At 44.8% G+C, this 18,505-nt stretch overlaps 1 protein-coding gene across 5 annotated transcripts in view; it reads right to left on the reverse strand.

The window, feature by feature from the left end:
• Positions 1 to 18,505, reverse strand: part of LOC132908757 (putative uncharacterized protein DDB_G0271606) — a 106,984-nt gene that overhangs the window by 69,453 nt on the left and 19,026 nt on the right. The gene's annotated exons all lie outside the window — the stretch shown is intronic.

Below are 18,505 nucleotides of genomic sequence, written 5' to 3' on the forward strand. Positions count from 1 at the left end.
CGACGAGCGTGGGATATCTTTGGGCGATCGAGAACGTGGCATTGATTAATCGAAAAGTTTCGATGGAAATGGTAACGAGCGCTTGGCTCGGAGAAAAGTTCCACGAATTTCACTCGTCTTCTCGTTCCACCCAGTCCCGTTTTTACGGCCACTTTACGGTGTTTCGGCTGAGAGAATAATCGAGTTTGTCGGCCGGTGCAATTACGCCGCGGGAGTGTTTCATTAGATAATTCCATCGGTCGGGCTGATTTCTCCGAGGAGCCAAATCGTTGAGAACAATATCGTTTTACACGCAGTAATTTCATCACGGTACGGCAATTTAACAGCTGCTATTGGTAAATCACAACTCTTAACCGTATAAAGTTTATCGATTAAACGGGGATAAAGTTAGATTGGATTAAAAGGATAAGGCAAGTCTGATAATGGTAATAAACCAAGAGATAAATGATTGAAAAATGTAACGCTTCCCCATCGATGGATCTGGTGGACAGAATGGAAGGTCGCGGTACAGGATGTATCAAATAAACATAAATTTTCTCTCTGGACGTGCAGCCTTAGAAGTTTTACACGGGCTCGGTGTCGAATCCCTTCTAACAAATTTATGAAAACGACCAAACGAATAGAAGGCCGTATAAATTCCAGGAAAAATCGTGAAATATAGAGAACGTAGCACCGAGCTGACGCTTTTCAGCGTGTCTCATCGATTTTTCCGCGACGCGGTTTCCAACCAGAGATCTTCAACGTTCCGAATAAACTAGCCGAAAAATCGTTTTTTTAGGAAACAGGGATTAATGACCGCGATAACGAATAGTGACGATAATCGCAAGTTTTAATCGAACGTCGACCGGACGCGCATCATAATTTCCCCTGTTTTACGAGGCAATTTTCCCGCGGCTATTTCCACACGGTAAGCCGTCTGATTCTGATCGATTTTATTATTAAAACGGCTCAGCGACTATTATTCTAAGTGGGTCCGTCCGTCGCTGCGAGTTTATTCGATGCTCGTTTGTTAATGCCCTCTTCCAAAGAGATTTCGATTTTAACGACGACTTATGGAAAATTGGGAAACCAAAGCGATTTCACTCGGAAATTTCCGGACGGCTGCTCGTAAAAGATTAAATTTAACGTCCGTCGGCTATTTTATTAATAATTCTCGTTAGTTTCGTTTCTATACGGTTAGCGGCTACTTCTTACGTCCTCGTGCTCGTTTCTTTATTCCAGTTTCGATTAGTTTCCTGACTTGGGTAGGGTCAGGGTAGGCGAGTACGCGTTTGGAATAAATTTCGGCGGTCGGCAGGAAATCCTTCCGTCAGTGTGCGCCCGTTTCCTGAATGGCTCGAGGAAAACCACTCGATGTCGAGAGATATCGACGATTCTCGCCTCGGAATCAACCATAACACGAAACTTTCGTTCCTGTTTCGATTGCTAAAACGAGACGGACGAGCGAAATTGTTTCTCTTTGGAAAATTAATGTCAACGTAAACGACGAGGCGAGACTGGTAATATAGAAACCAATCGTTCGGTTAAAAGCCAATTGTACGCGAACGACGCACGGTGGTCGATTAACAACGTTCCCATTTTCGACGAGATAAAATTTGGAAAATTAGATATAACCCGATATTTCCATTTGGCAAAATCCAATCGTATTTTGATGCAAGTTTTATTCGGTTTAATTCCATTTGGCGTTGCCGGCGTCTAGCGTGGCGACCAGCGAGCAACAAAAACCGACCAGTTGAAACATTCGCTAAAATGGACCGTTCTACCTCGCTAGCCATCCGATGATAAATCGATGAGATATTACACGAGTAAATCCGCCACCGATAAATCCCAAGTTTCGATATATTTGAAAGAGAAGAAAATTGCCCCGTTCTTTATGAGATGTTCGACACGGACTCATCGAAATCCACTTGGATATTCGTCTGGTCAAGACCCCGCGTCAAAAAACAATCTCATCAAAATCCTATCGGATCCAATATCCATATCAATCTCAAGCGTCACCCTAAGTTATCCGTTTCCCCACGTAAAACCACAAATAGAACCGATTACGCAACGAACGCGGGGAAAATGGTTTCTTACGGCGTACCCAGTCGGAAGGAAATACACGGCAATTGACGACGTTAGGTAACAGTTTATCAACGATATTAATAGTTCGAGTGGAAGAGGAGGGGAAAAGGCCGAATTGACGAGGGTCAGGGCCGATAGATATACTGACCGATCTTCCAACCCGTGTTTCGCTGGCCGACCACTGGCATACTGATCACCACCGCTGGCCCCTAACTACGCCCTAGGAACTACGCCCTATGGTGTCTTGGTATTTGCCAGGAAACCCGGTCGGACATATCGAACGCCATTGAACGCCAATGTACGCCAACCAGCCTGGTAGTATTTGATTTCCGACCGATCTTATTTGCCTCTAATGGGGGATGAATCTCAGGTGGATTATCGAACGTGTTGGTTGCTTTATTAAAGAGACGAGTGATATAATTGTAATAGTCGGTGTATATTAAAATGACTGTAGGTACAAGTACAGAGATAGTGTATACTGGTCGTAATCGTCGCAGCTCAATGATTCTCTTCAATTGTACACTCGCTGTTCGCCCGTGTGACTGACTCGCTATGTCTCGCTGTTTTGACTGTCCTAGAGAACACGTTCGTCTATTCGTATCGACCGGTTGTATTATAAAAGGTTCAAACGTAACTCCGGTCGACGATTACAAATAACAGCGATAATGATTTCCGACCGATCTTATTTGCCTCTAACGGGGGATGAATCTCAGGTGGATTATCGAACGTGTTGGTTGGTTTATTAAAGAGACGAGTGATATAATTGTAATAGTCGGTGTATATTAAAATCACTGTAGGTACAAGTACAGAGATAGTGTATGCTGGTCGTAATCGTCGCAGCTCAATGATTCTCTTCAATTGTACACTCGCTACTCGACTGTGTGACTCGCTATGTCTCGCTGTTTTGACTGTCCTAGAGAACACGTTCGTCTATTCGTATCGACCGGTTGTATTATAAAAGGTTCAAACGTAACTCCGGTCGACGATTACAAATAACAGCGATAATATTTTGTCTGGAGTTCGTTTACCTTTGAACCTAGCAAAGCAAAATAGCGTTGGCACTCCAAGGCAAAACAATATGAGTGTCTTCCGATTCGAATCTTCCGTTGACTGATGTACCGCTACAAATCCATTTAGGGGGATAGCATTTAGGGTTTAGCGAATACCGAGTTCTGCAAGGTCTTTTCGTTTCTAATTAGAGATTCTCGATCTTTAGGAATTTCGAAGAATTTTTTTATTAATCGTACGGTGGCCGTGGCAGCAAAAACTGCATTTCTGCATAAGAACATTTTTTCCTTTTCGTTGCTCTACTTCCTCGTTTCCTCCCTCGCTTTCATTTATCTCTCGAATCGTAGAAATCCATACGATATGGGTAGGTGTATCCTCAGACCGAGCGACGAACGCAGAAATTGAATAGCTCGTGCAATATAGTTTTTATTCGTCGACAAGCCCGACGATGTATCGGTTTAAAAAACATTTCGAGAAGAATTTCACGTGTACCCGTGTGAACGAACCACGATATTTCCGAGGGTTAACAGCGAACCATCTCGCCAGATGCTCGACTTTCTAATCGCGTCACGCAGCGCAGTCGCTTATTCACCGGTGGAAAGTGATTCAATTTTCTATTAAAGGCAGACAAGCAATAACGGCGCGCCATATTTCCCAGGGACTTACGCGCTGTCTATTTAACGAGCAGATACGAGTACACGTGGCCAGGGAGTCGCGCGATAAAAACGATTTCGTAACGGTAGCGTCCGTAATGAACCTGTGAGGCTCGCAGCCCTAGACCCGGTTACCTTTCGCACAGTTGTCACGGTTATTGGTTGGAGTGTCAAACTGCACCGGAATTCCGAAAAAGGGAAAACGCAACGAGCTGTCCGGCGCGTGAAACACCACCGAAGGAAACAAAGAACGAAACAATCGTCGCTTAATAGTTTAATTGCAGGCTTTCAGGGGCCGTCTTACGCACCGGTGAACGCATAGAAAACGGTACTCCTACGTGTTTTCACGCGGCCACTCTGTGAGTTTGTCGTCTCGAGTACAATGAGCCTGGACAAAACGGTTGACGATAAAATGGCGAGAGGTGAAAAGAGGAACTTTGAAAAGGATAACTCTCTTTCCAAAGGTTTCGTCGATATGGCATCGCTGAAAAACTGTTTATGAGAGATCAACGAAACATAAGCAAGACCGTGATAAAGCATAAGTGCCGACAGGACTAAGGGCCATCGATATCCCCATGGTCCTTTCGCCGAATACTCGGAAGAAGACATACGTGATCACTATCGTACGTAGTGGGTATATCGAAAGATGACAAAAGGGAATAAAGCGGATTAAGAATTCAATCGTGATTGAACAGTAGTTCGCACGAATCGAGAGTCGAGAGTGGAATCGCCAGTCGAGTTAATAAACGCACTGTTAAATAAAACGCCGAGTATTTTTCTGGCACCCTACGCGTCCTACCACCTCAGCGGTATGACAGGGGCCGTACGAGGCGGGGCGTTTATTTTTATATTCATGATAGAAAGGCCGAATAATTGGTGCACCGGTGGTCGATAACTGGCGCGGGCTATTTCGCCGGTGGGAATTTTCCACATTTCCATAAAGGCGTCCCTGATATCGTCAACCAGGATACGGCTGGAAGCCATTCGAATCGAGTCCTCCGAACGATACACTTCCAATATAAATTCCAGTAATCCATTCCCCGTCGTAATTCGACCGCTGGCTCGTCGCTTTTAACGGCTCCCTTCAGCCTTTTCCGAACGCGAGAAAAAGAAGAAGAGGAAGTGGATATCTAGTGGAGAGTGCGCGCCTCCTAGTAATCCGAGTCTGCGATTTTATTTCCCTCGTTCGTTTTAATCCACCGCTTCATCGGATCGCCACTGTCGCGTGTCCGAATTGCACGATCTATCGACGATTAATTATCGATGCATCGTGATATCTTTGTAAAGAAGTTACGTGACTGCGGCAAGATCACCGTTACCGTTCGATCGATACGCATATTCGCGAAAATCAAGCAAAAGATCGTCGCGATTGCTCTTCCCGATAACTCGTCCAAATGGTCTGTCATTTTTGCCAGCTCTCTCTTCTCCTTTTGCAGCGGAGTGCCAGGTAACGCTGTACACGTCGCGAGTATATACCACAGAGGCAGAGTACGCGTATCCGTGACCGCGTTCGTCGTCGTAACATTTAGGAGAGCCGTACGCTGCCTCGGGCATGGTCGAACCAGACTTCTGATTAAAGTGAGTGCATCATCTCCCGTCAACGAGGTAGGGTATCGCAAATAGAAGAACCGCGTGCATCGGAACAAGACCTAGCCTGTCTGACCTGCGGTGGTTCGCGCATCCACGGAAAAACCTGGGTAAAATATTACATCGTAGAGAAACCGCAATTTCGCGGTCAAAGGAGCCTGTACCGGCATAATTTCTAATTGCACGCGACATATAGCGAACGTGGCGAAATATTCTCTCTTGTTTTCTAATATTTTTGCCTATATTTACATAATCTTTCGCGAGGACCGTACGTTAACATCGAACGATTCTCTTTTCTTAGACGAGCGAAAGAAACGCGAATTAACCCCGTTAGCAGATTTATGCCGCTCGTTACCTAAGGGACGTTGAATCTGCTGCCAGAAATTCTCAACAAGATTTTCGTTAGAGGAATCGATGCGAAGTAGATTTTTCAACTTCTTCTCGTTGGCCTCTACTCCTCGTTTTCTTCGACGGTTCCCGTTTCCTCCGGAAAATCCGAGCTTTAATAAGCCGCCAGGGTGTATCGTTTCGTCTTCCGTTAAATAATTTCGCTGAACGTTAAAGAGCCCGTCCCCGTCGTCGTTTGCCTCGAAAATTAACGCTCGTTATGAATCTCTCGTTCTAGACGGAATATCCGGGCCCCGTGGAAATTTCGATCCCGAGTGATACGCGCAGTTAGACAAGAAAAATAAAGTACGACAACGATAATTCTTCATCGGTTTCCGACAATTTCTAACGGTGGAAGCAACGACGAATCGAGGCTAGACAGGAAAGAATTGTCAGGTAAAAACTCAAGGAAACCGCTCGTGTGTCGCTCGCTACTTTCACGGTTACACACGTTCCTAAATAATGGCATCTCGCTTGAAAAGCACTCTGCGCGTTTGAAACCGGCTGGTGCACCCGACAACCAGGTCAAATTGAACAATATAGATCCGGTGTTGCAGGGAAAAAGGGTCCACCGAGGCGACAATAGCTTCGATCACGCGAACGCCAGTCAGGTGCGTTCGTTTAATTTGCGACGCGACCAGATTCTCTCTCTCTCTCTTTTATTTAGTTTGGCAAACCTCTCTCCTTGAATTCACGAGCAGACACAGAATTGATTTCGTGACCCTCGTGTACAGGTGAATTCCCGTGCTCTCGTCTCGAGACCACGCGAGGCCACTCCGCTGAAATTGCGGAGAAACGGTACCGGAAAAAAAAGCTTATGAATCTCGAGCGACAAAAGGATGCTCCGACCAAGAGGTGAAAAGCGGACGGGAGGGCTGCAGGAAGGAGGAAAGTTTTCAAGTTTCACCCTTGCCATACCGAGCCATAAGTTTGATAAAATCCCCTTTTCTTTTGCCTGCACGCTGCGCATATTCCCGCCCTTTTTTTTATCCTACTCTAATTTAACTTGCAAATATGACCTCCCTCCATGGTTCAGTCTCCTCCGACAAGCTTAGCCGGTGATATCGGGAAGCGTAATATTAAACACGTGTTCCCTCCGATAGAACAATCTGGAGCGGTACTCCCTTTCACGATTATGCTCTTGTTAAATAAGAGCAAACGTACGAACTTTGGCAGTTGCTTTTAACTATCGCGACAGGGACTAACACGTCGGATCGTGGATGACGCGACAAACTCGACTAAATTTATGAATATCGACGATTCGCTGGTTGTTGGTAGCTATGATTACGATGGATGCATTTTCTGTCGAATTAACGTTCTGACGAATATGTCAGAATCTCGTGAATTTCCATGAAGCTGATTGACAAATACATAAGCACGGGCATCTAGGATATTCGACGGAAAAGATTGTAACACGGCAACCACACGAAAATCGATCATTGAACGTTCTACGCTATTCAAGCGTCGAATTAGTGCCTGCGCGTTCTAATTTTATTCCAGAAATTCCATTTCCCTACGATCGCAATGTCAACGTATGCTCGTTTCTCAGCGAAGTTACGGGCCAACAAAGGTCCGCCTTACCGTGAAATTTTCTATTAAAAATTCATCGAGTAGCCCGAAAGTTTCTTGCGCATTCATCGACGTCAAAATTCCATCGTTCGCCAGGCGAAAAGATTTTCCAAGAAACGAGTCCTGGCGGACGTTCTCTCTTCGTTTTCTACGATACGTCGATTTGATCTGCACCGAACGCAGGAAGCTGAATCGCGAGAACACACGATCGAACGAACGGAGGAGCTGTATGTCCGCGTCCTGCCTTGGCACAGGCTGAATCAATTTACCCTCGGAGCGGTCTCTGCGTACGAGCCGAAGAAAGGGGAATGAATATCGACGAGTGGTGGGTAGCGCGGAAATTGCGCCCGGGGATAAAAAAGGAGAACGGACGGGAATGGCGCGACAGTGACGAGGCACGTTCGTTCGCTAAAACTATCGTCGAATGATGCGGCCAGTCGGCCGTGACGAATTTCCCGCGGATTATTCGAACGTGCACCACGGCCCGGAATAACGCGCTTCCTTCTCGACTCTCCTTCTTCGTTCCAGCTTCTCCTCTATTCAATTCTGACAACCGATTTTTAATTCCCAGTCAGAGCGAAATACGCTCCACGTTACACTCATTATTACACCTCTAGAGAAGAATCATACACGAGATCTCTTTTCACGTGTGTCTTACCGTTTTTAAATGTCATTGCCTTCTCTTTTCTGAATCATACAGGAGATTTTGTGATAAATTTAATCGCGCTAATCTTATCGTCGTTACTGCAAATAGTTTCTACAATTTAATTCACTTTTTTAATCCTATTGTTGTATCTGCACATGGAATTGTTCGCGTGCTATCCAATTACGATTAATTTTTAACATTTTACGCGATATCATCTTGTTTTACGAACGTGTTTCCTGTCCGCGAGAAGTCGACGAACATCAACGACGATGCACTTTGAACGATTGTCCGATCGCGCGAGTAAGAGCGCGATAAATAATAACGATACTTTCATTGGAAAATTGAAATCTTCCCTGCGTCATCGGATACCCGGATCGTCCTGTTCCAAAAGAAGCAAATCCTGTCGCGGCGGTTTGCACGAGCCTGGAGAATAACGAGAATCCGTGGCAAAGTCAATTCCTTTACGGATTCGAGGGAACGAGCGGGTTTACCGAACTATCGCGACACCGACAGACCCCTCTAACCCTGGCGAATATCCCGTTCGTCGTTTCTTCTGCTCGTTTTTTAACCGGGACACTGGAGAGAAAGAAAGAATCGGGAACAACGGGCGCGGCTTACCGGCGAAATCCCGCGTTCCCGTGACCGCGCTGCTATATTTCACCGATGCGAGGATTAAGACAGACGTACAACGCAGTCCGGACGCTTGCCTCGCAAACTGAAAGTTACGTTTTATCGATAACGCGATGTCGCCAACGGACGGTCCTATACGCGAGCCGTTCCGCTTCGTTCGACGCGCGAACTCACGCTAATCCAAACGTACGATCGTCCTCCTTTAACGACGTCTTTTCGTGCGATCGTTTCGCTCCCATTTCCGTGTCCTTCGTGGCGAAGATGATTGCGCATTGTTCGTGCACTGGTTCGTAAATAATTCGACGATGCGTCGAACCGTGTTTGGGGGATCGAAGTTTATTTTCGACGACTACATCTTTTTACGTAAAGAAATATATAAATGTAATATAATATATCTCTTTCTCTTCGGGAAATAACAGAGGAAGATAATTTTATAAATCGCTACTAGCAACGAATCCTTGTTATCTGGAAGCACAAACGCGACTGAGAATATTTTTGCGAGTTCCGACCGAAGACAATGTCGCAACGATTCGCTGGAAGGCGCAAAGATCCTTCGAACAAAACTCTGAAATTCAATTTCTCCTTGCATTACTACGCCACGTTTCTTTGTAAGAATCATCGATGCATTTACAGTGTTTCCAGATTCTAAATACCGTATTCGATTAGTACGTACGTTATGTAACTTCATTCTAGCATTCCTGTCATTACGTAATATTCAATTATTAGTAAAACGGGTGAGCGAAGAAAAATCATATTTGCGTGATACTTGGTTAGCCCGCTACGTAACAACGTGTATTCTCGGACTGCTGAGCATCAAAGAATGGGATCTCGTTTCTTCTGCCAACCCAGCAACTTTACGAAGTAGCAGTAGCCTACACGGTGTATCATGAAGCTTCGAAACTATCAATTTCCCTGCGATTGTCTCTCCTTAAAAAGTACCCTAGAACCAACGAAATCACGGAAGAAGGAAAGAAGCCGTGTAAGACGGAGTTCGACAGGAAACAAAATACTAATTGTCCCTGGAATCTCGATAAGGCCGAACCTCTAGCCAGATAAATAGATCAAAAAATAGTGGAAAATAAGTGGATATGGAGTCGCGGACGATAGAGAAAGCGCGAAACGTGTAATCGACACGCGGATTGAAACCGGGTCGGACAGAACGGCGAAGGCTGCCGTTTGTAAATCGAAAAGTGGATCGTGGCGCGCGAGACCGTGGCCCAAAACTCCATTAAATGTTTGTCGGTCGTTCGGTTTGCAATTATCGACTGATCGGTGACACATGGAACGCGGATGGGAATCAGATATTGCAGTTGCCAACTTTTTCTTTCATCTCCTTTGCAAAAACTATGGCGTAGACAGAAGCAGTGGAGTGTTTCTCTCGACTCGTACCACGACGAATTTCTTCGTTGTTCGCCCGCGCGGTTTTCTACTCCGCTCGGATACAATACGAAGTCACAGCGGTGCTCTTTTTCTTCGCAATCTTGTTTGAGTTTGGGTTTAATGAAAAGCACGAACGAACAAGCTTTACGCTAACTCTGTACGATAGAAGCCTCGAATCGTTCGACGACAAATTCGAGATCGATCGGATCTAAGTAGGCGATATTTTTTCGTTCTTCGGTTATTACGTTGAAGATCGATGGTGTTTCATAATACACGACAAGTTTGATTATTCCGTGCAAGGTTGAGGATTGAATTTTAAGACGTGGAAGTTGAGATCGCTCGAATCATTTTACTCTGCTATAAATCGTAGAAGCGTGTGCTGCATTCATTTTCAACGAAATTACGACGCGTGTAATTTTCCCAGCGGATCTTTTATACGCGTGTATCCATAAACTCGCGTGAAAAATCGATCGATCTCTATCGGTGTCCGGGACAGAGCCGAATTATCCTGACGGACAGGACGTGGACTCTTTCATTCGCGCGTCAGCCTCGCCGAATAAACGACCGATACGTCATAATCTGTCGAAGAATTTCGGAATAAACGAACGGGACGATACGGCCGAACGATAGCCGATAATGTGAAGCGAGCCGATAAAAACGGGCCGCTGGCCAGCTACCAGTTTTTATACTCGACACGAAATTCCTTCGTCCAGTTCTCCGACTAGGAAAAAAAAAAAAAAAGAGAGGGAAGACCGAATGAAAGCGAACAAAAAATGCACGTTATTTCGCTAGGTGTTTCCGCGTTCTGCAAAAGCAGTTCTACTCGGTGTTATTCGAGGTAGTGGAAGGGAAGAACTAATTACGCGATATTGTTGCGACGTAAAAGATAATTAGCGCCACCGTAGCGTAGGTGGAATGAAAGAGGAAGAGAAGAACGTATCCTTATCCAAAACACGTCCACGGAGATCGACCGGATCCCCCCTGGATCCTCGATCCTTTCGATCCGTTCTCTTTCTCTAGCCAAGGTTCGTGTCGTTGAACTCGACCACGACCCCGCGCAATGATTTTATTCGCCGTCGCGCTGCACTGTACATTCCTTTGCCGAGGAAAGTCATTCCCTGAGAACACACACACGCGCGGATCCCATAGCCAAAATAGAAAATTATCCAGCTAACTCGATTTTCAAACTTAATGTTATTCATGAAATACGTGCTATCTATCTGATGAAATTTCCGCATTACCCAGGAAACGCTTTTTCAGGCGTTTAAGCAACCTAGAAACTTTATATTATTTTTTGTACTCAGAATCTTTTTGCGCAGATATGCAATATATTTGTATAGTTTCTCCGGAAAATAAACAGATCGTACGAAGAAATATATATATAGAAATGATTACCTACGCTAGACGTCAACGTTCCACCAGAAATACTTGGAACGTAAAACGTAAAAGTATCGCAGGAAAGTAAATAGAAACTGGAGACGGGGCAACCCCCAAAGAACTGAGAATCCGCTACTACAGTTTCTTTTCGATAAACATAGGACCGTGCATCGTTAATCCCTGCTAAGAGATTAAAGGAGCAGCGTGCGCGGCCGCGAGAGTATCGGTTGGCCGTGTGACTCCCATAATGGGAGGTAATTTAGTCTCAATGGGATCACCGTATCGATCTCATCGCGGAGCAACAAGGCGAAGATTCAAGCTTTCATAGAAGCTGTCACCGTAAGACTGTATGATTAATCGAGGCCGGCTCTCTTCGGTCGGATGATGCTACGTGTACGCGTTAAGTCCCCGCGAAGATTACGGTTCGTCTCTTCCAGTTGCCTCGTCGACGGGAATCCAATTTATCGCTTTATGCAGGGTGTCTCGCGATGAATAGCACGAAAAAAGGCGCACCCCTCGAGGGAAAGGGAATAAAGAAAAAAGAAAAAAAAAGGAGAAAAAGATAAGCTTGTATCGCGCCTCAAAGAAATATTTTTTTCATCGAATCTGAATGAAGCTCCCAGGAGAAAGCATGGCGAGATACATTTTTGTTGGTTCACCGATTTTAACGGCGTTTTAGAATCAAACAGCAACGTCTTAACGTGACGCGATTGAAAATGCAAACTGCCTGTTCAAGCTCGAAGATACGAACCTTCTGAAGAAGTTGAGGAAGTTTCATGGAAACCAAAAATATAATTATCGTCGTTAACGACGCGTACAGGAAATTAGAATTTGTCAAGCGACGTACTTTTAACTTTGTTCATCGTCGAACCATCAAACTTTTATATCGCGCATTAGTTACAACACACTCAGAGTATGCATCTGTAATGTGGTCGCCAAGCCAGTGGAATATAAGCAGCTCATTGAGAGACTGCGGCGTAGTTATCTTAGGTTCGCGGAATACATGTTGGATCAGGGTATGTCTGTTACTGACCATGATTGCAGTCTAATTATGTTCTTGCCGAACCTGCGATCCCTCGAGTCATGGAGAATCGTGACGGGTTTGTTATTTCTTTTTAAGATTATTAATAGCATTATACGATAAATCGCTCTCGACTCTTTTAGTTGTTAAATCTCTATGCCCCCACGAGATCGTTTAGGTTCACACGGATATTTCTCCCACGTCGTTATTTATCCTCGGTGGTTAATTCGGATCATGTGAATCGCATTTGTAATACTGCCAACTCGTATCGCGCTTGTTTACATTCTTTTCGTACTAGACTTTGTAACTCCAGAAATTCCATTTCAAAAGCGTTACAGAGCATGCGACTCGTGCCATGTGCCTATGCATTGGGTTGGCAACTAAGTGATTGTGGATTTTGTCATTACCACCTATTGAGATATGTATAATTTTATGTGCTAGACTGGGTTGGCTGCGTAGTAGTAATACTTGTATGTGAATATCAGCGTGTGGAAGTATGTGTGTGCGCGGCGTCTCGAAAACAAATGAATGTAAACTGTTCAGTCGGTTAACACTCGGATATGGAAGGAAGTGCTGAGACGCGTGCAAGGTTGTATCGATGAATATCTTTGAAATCATTTATCAAATAAATATATGACTATTCTAATATAAATTCCAAGTGTGAATTTAGCGTTCCAATACCATTATTTCGGCTATTAAGATCCAAAATTCACTTAGTTGTCAACCCAGTACCTGCGTTCTATAATTACGTAAATAATCGTGTATTCTGCATTGTCACCTATGTGCGTTACTGGGGACTTATCCCACTTTGTTAGCATAATTCGCATTAATAAAGATGATACATACAGGATGACCGATTTTGATCTATAAATTCAAGTTACTCGTACGTTATATCATGTATAAAAGAATAGTTCAGATAGACTGGATAGTTTCGTAGAGATCGTACGAAGGTGATACACTATTTTTTAAATGGAATTGTATATTTTGTATGCGCTAGTCGACGCAATTCGATACTCTGCAAAAAGGCTGTTAATCTATTTCTACCGAGAGAACCATTACTTTAGCAAATATTTTAGATCTTTCATACATTACATTTGATAAATTAGAGTTGAAACATCGGCTAAACTAACGATCGTTCGGTAGAAATAAGTTAATATTTTCTTGCAAAGAATAACAAGTTACATCGACTCGTGCGTTAAAAAATATACAATTCCGTGTAGAGGAATGTATGCCACCTTCGTACGACCTGTACGAGTCTGTCTAAAGAAAACTACCTACACCAGATCGTGCCCTCTCGAAATCATTCGCTTCTTATCTGAGCTATTTTTTCTTTTATAGCGCACATAGCGCACGAGTAATTTGCGTTTGCAGACTAAAACCGTTCATCCTATATTTATTATAATAACGGTTTATCGTGTTACTGCCTCTGGACTTCATATAGCGGAAACCATCGAACGCGATAGCGTAAATCATTCTCGGCATAAATAGGGGCTCGAGTCTTCTGCATAAACGAATTTCCAGCGCATTAGCGAGCAAACAGACGAGCAAATCGCGTCACAGGGGGTGGATTCGTTAATTGACCATCGAATTAGCACAGCACGACGGCGGTTGACAAAATAAATAATTCATTTTGCAGGTTGGCCTCTCTGTCGCGGCTTCGATATTCCAACAATTCGCGAACGAGCACAAAATTCCGATTTGTCGTTCTGATTGTTGTTATTGTTTGGCCGGAACTGCGTCGCCGCGCAACGTTTAATGACACGCTGATTATCGGCTGGCACCGCTGCAATTAACGTGACACTTGCTTCGGTGAAATCGATTCGCTTTAACGCGTCGGTCACGACTCGATGCTGTGGTCCGGTCCTCGAATCGAAAAGTCTCGATGGACTGTCACGGCGAATCAAATATCCTGCGAGTACGAACACATCGGCGAACCGGAATGTTCGATCGCGATCCACGCTATCGAATTTCACGATCTGCATCGTCCATACCTGTTCGATCATCGCGATTAATGTTCGACATTCTGTTGCGTGCGGCTAAAATCTAAGTCACCACTTTCTTACCAACAATTCAATACGATAGCTTGCCCGAAAACCTTTCGTTTTATAAGGAAACAATAGACGCACAACATTTTTTATTTCGTATTATTTTCTCGATCCATTTTCTTCCAATAGGACAAAACGGAAAACATTGTGCGTCTATTACTTCCTTATAAAACGAGAGAAACTTTTAACACAACCATATATATGTCGGGGTAACGTTGTAAGTCGAGGCGTGTAATGAATCTTTCTGCGAGTTGTCCATCGTTGTTGTATACCAGATGATATTTATTGAAGCGAATGTATTGCAAAGATTAACACGTGATATCGGTGAGTGAATAATTGAGATGTCGGTGACGATGAGTTTAGGTTCGATAACGAATACACGATCGACGGACGATTGCGATTAGGAACTCGATGGACGTGTTCACTGGGCTAGTCGAACTTATCGGATTCAGCCTCGGTCCAAGTGGAACTGCCCTTGTATCCTCCTCAATCTTTGTTTTTAAGGAAAGCTATTTAATTACTTCATACCTCTGTTAGGTACACGTTCCTTCCGTGACCGTTCAGCGACCGTTATGTCACTTCGAGCCCAGGCTCACTGTCATAAAACTCATAAACAGCCATTTCTTAGTTTTATTGTTTAAGTACGGCTATAACGAAAAGTTTGGACTAAAGTATTGGGGACATTCCCAAACATTGCAAAAGAAAGGCCCCGATGTCCTTTCATCTCCGACATTTATATAATAATATATATATGCATATAAATCTCAAGATCTATGTACACGACATTGTAAGAATTAATTACTCCAAGTAATAAAGTTCCTACGTATTAGTATCAAAGTCTAGCTCTAATTACTATTTCAATGTGAAGCTACGAGATTATTTATATCGCTGCGAAATCCACTAGAACAGCGACTCGGGGATCGTTGATAAGACCATTAACAAGTTTCTGAATTAACCAGAATTACGTATTACTAGAAATTTCGTATACATATTTCCAAGTTTTCCTTCAGACATAGTAAGATGTTTAAAGTAACGAATACGCATCTACCGCTGTCGCAAGTATTTAAAAAGATCATCGCAACCCACGGAATTAAACCTGTCTGCTTGTCGCGATCCGTTGCTTTCTCAAATTCCAAAGATAAAGGAGGAAGATGAATGAGATTCGTGAAAGTTTATGACAGATGGTAGTCGTATCGTAGCCGATAGGTTAAAAGGGGTTGGAATTGATTGAAATTACGGAGGATAGGATTACTCAGGGAGTATAGTAACTTCGAAAAATAGTCGATATTTCCGGTACCGGTGATATTATTCGGAACATGGAGCATGAACTCGCGTGCGTAAGCGTTAACTTCGTAACGTCAATTGCGAGTTTCAATCGAAGGTCTGGTCGTTACACAGCAGCCCGCAGACGATGGACGAACCCATCGATGGAAATTGCTGCCGCACTTTCGGCAACGACATCGACATTGTGGTCGATTTTGCGATTACGCGCGTTTCCTGCGGCAAATTACTTTGGTTTTGCCGCTAAGAGCGCGCTCGTTCAATACGCTGCCATGTTAAAAGCGTGTAAACGCGATTCGCTTTGTTCTCGGTCGTTTGTATCAGAAGCGAGGCGCGAGATGCTGCTTCGAAGGAAAGTCCGACACCAGGGCGAAACAATCGCGGAAAGAAAACGACCAGCAAGAAATTGGAACGATTCGGTTTCTATTGACCCCGGAATATTGTCGATCGAAGGAACGTAAAGAGAGAGAAGACCCTGCTGACGCATGGAACGCGTCGCAGTTGGGATAAGAATCTCGGGTAGAGCTCGTGCCGCCTATTCGTTCCACCTGGCGCACGGCGAATGGCTGAGATATTTCAGGCATGTACGACTCCATAAAGCCGAGAGAACGAATTAGAGCTACCAAAAATCGAGATTTCAATTAGCTCGCCCGGTCGTGGTTTAGGATGGTCCTCCAATTCTGTGTCAGGTCGAACAGCATAATTTGGTAATTAAAATTTATCACTTCTCGCGTAACCGGGTCGCGCTGATGTATCGATTTCCTCCTAACAGGCCCATTAAGTTTTTCTATAAACCTACTCCCCGAGTCTTCCATCACGTTACATTCTTTAGTTTTTAAATAGAATCACAATTTTCTCGCCACTGTTTCATTCAAAACCGAGAACGATACACGGACGGCGGTTCATTCGCGACGCGTAAGACGCTGGCAATTTTCATGGAGTCAGAAAGAGGTAAAACACGAAATTCTACGTCGTGGAAAACGCGTCCGGAATTCAACGGAAGTTCGTTAACCTTCCCGTTTCAAAGAATACTGTGCTAGGTAGCTGCAACTAACAGTCGCTTGCGATTCCACGCGACTCGCTGTAACGCCGGCATCGTTTCGTCTCTCGTTTCTCCGCCGGTACACCGAAAACCTAGCCACAATGCGAAATAGGTCATTCCGCCTCCTAAGACCTTCTCGAGAGGCTGGTCTTGTGACTCTTTAGTAGCGGAGACCGGAGAAGAGTTTCTAGGTCCGCTGGAGCCTCTCGACACGCGATTTCCTCTTTCCCCTCTTTCGGCTCCGTTCATTTTCTTCAGGCTGTTTCTTCTGTGCTCCCGGTTCGACTGTCTCCACTTCTGCTCTTTATCCGTCTGGCGAGGAGCGGAGGACAAGTAGTTCGGTGGTTGCGCGATCTCCCCATTCTGCGACGAACGAGAAGAGATTGGAAAAGACACGCGGGAGACCCGCGGACGAGACGAGACAAAGCGAGACTGAGGGCAAGGAGGACGAAAGGAACGGGAGAATAGGTGGAAGGAGGGTGAAAGAGGGCGCGAGAGGATTCTATCTCGATTCCGGGCATTCGCGTTCCACCGGCATTTCATCCGAGGTCGGGGACGCGGATAGGAAGAGGAGAATGTTGTCACCGAGTTCATTAACACGTTCCGTGCTTTGTGTACCATCATCGGTGCGCTTTGTCGCGCGGAAATAAGAACGAATAAACAGGAGGAATACCAACGAACAAACCGAGAATATAAAGAAAAGAAGGTGCAAGTGCATCGTAACGTCTTTAACCCATTCGTTGCAAATTTTGTTAGTTGCAGGTGTAGTACTAAAATAGCGTTTACACCAAGTTGCAAATGAAAGAAAACAGTGCCAGACAACTGGCAGCTGGCGTCGCTGAATAAAATTCCTGTGCTCACTCCGCAAACTACGAGATACCGTCGGCAGTCTTGGTACATACGCTTACTGCGAGATATCTCGTAGTTGGCAGTGAATGTTAAATGGAAAGGCTTTTCTACGAATCGCAGAGACCGAGGAAACGTATTAATTCGAGCGTAAATCATTTCTCGATTGTTCTTACGAATATATAGCGGAACAAAATGCCCTGTTGGATCGTGGTTCTCACTAGCTGCTTAGAAATTCCTGGCGCAACCGCCACTCACGAAGTTCGATCGACGCAACTGCGAACCAATTCTCCTAAAATTCCTGCACGCTAGACCTTTTCAGCGCGAAGCGTCGATGCATCGCGACGGGGCACGCTTTCGAGCACGTTCCGAGGCATCGTAGATGAGCGGAGGAGAGGCGCGAGGCCCGTCACGACTTTCGTGAGTCGCGCCAGGAACCGCCGGGCGTACACGGTACGTTTCGTTCCGTACGAAGCAGACACGGCTCGAGGAGTTCGAAAGTAAAACAGAGCAAAAGAACGCGCGGCGTTCGCTGCGTGCGGTTAATAGCTTCTTTCACCGAGACGAAGACGAAGCGGACGCGACTAGAGTACGATCGAACCTTCCGGCCCGATAGAAACGTCAACGTCAGACATCCGCGGGATACGATAATTCCACGGTGGCAACTTGGGATAAAGGCGCGTATCGTAACTGGAAACGAGCTTTGCCCTGCATATGCACGAATTAGTTCCTGGTACACTCGTTCGCTCATAAGCTGACTTTGAGGTGCAAATGGCGAATCTGCTTGAATCGCAGATTCACATTCACAGACGATTCCCTGGAGTTCGAACTGTATCGAGAATTCTGCTTATTCTCTGCTTTCACAGCGAAATCTGTGATATTCGGTGTCTCGTTCGTCGATTCCCTTACGTTTCCTTCGTCGTACAAGCATCTCCAAAGATCATCGCTATGAAATTATTATCGTAAAGC

The sequence above is a fragment of the Bombus pascuorum genome, chromosome 7 (assembly GCF_905332965.1).
Source record: "Bombus pascuorum chromosome 7, iyBomPasc1.1, whole genome shotgun sequence".
Lineage (NCBI taxonomy): Eukaryota > Metazoa > Arthropoda > Insecta > Hymenoptera > Apidae > Bombus > Bombus pascuorum.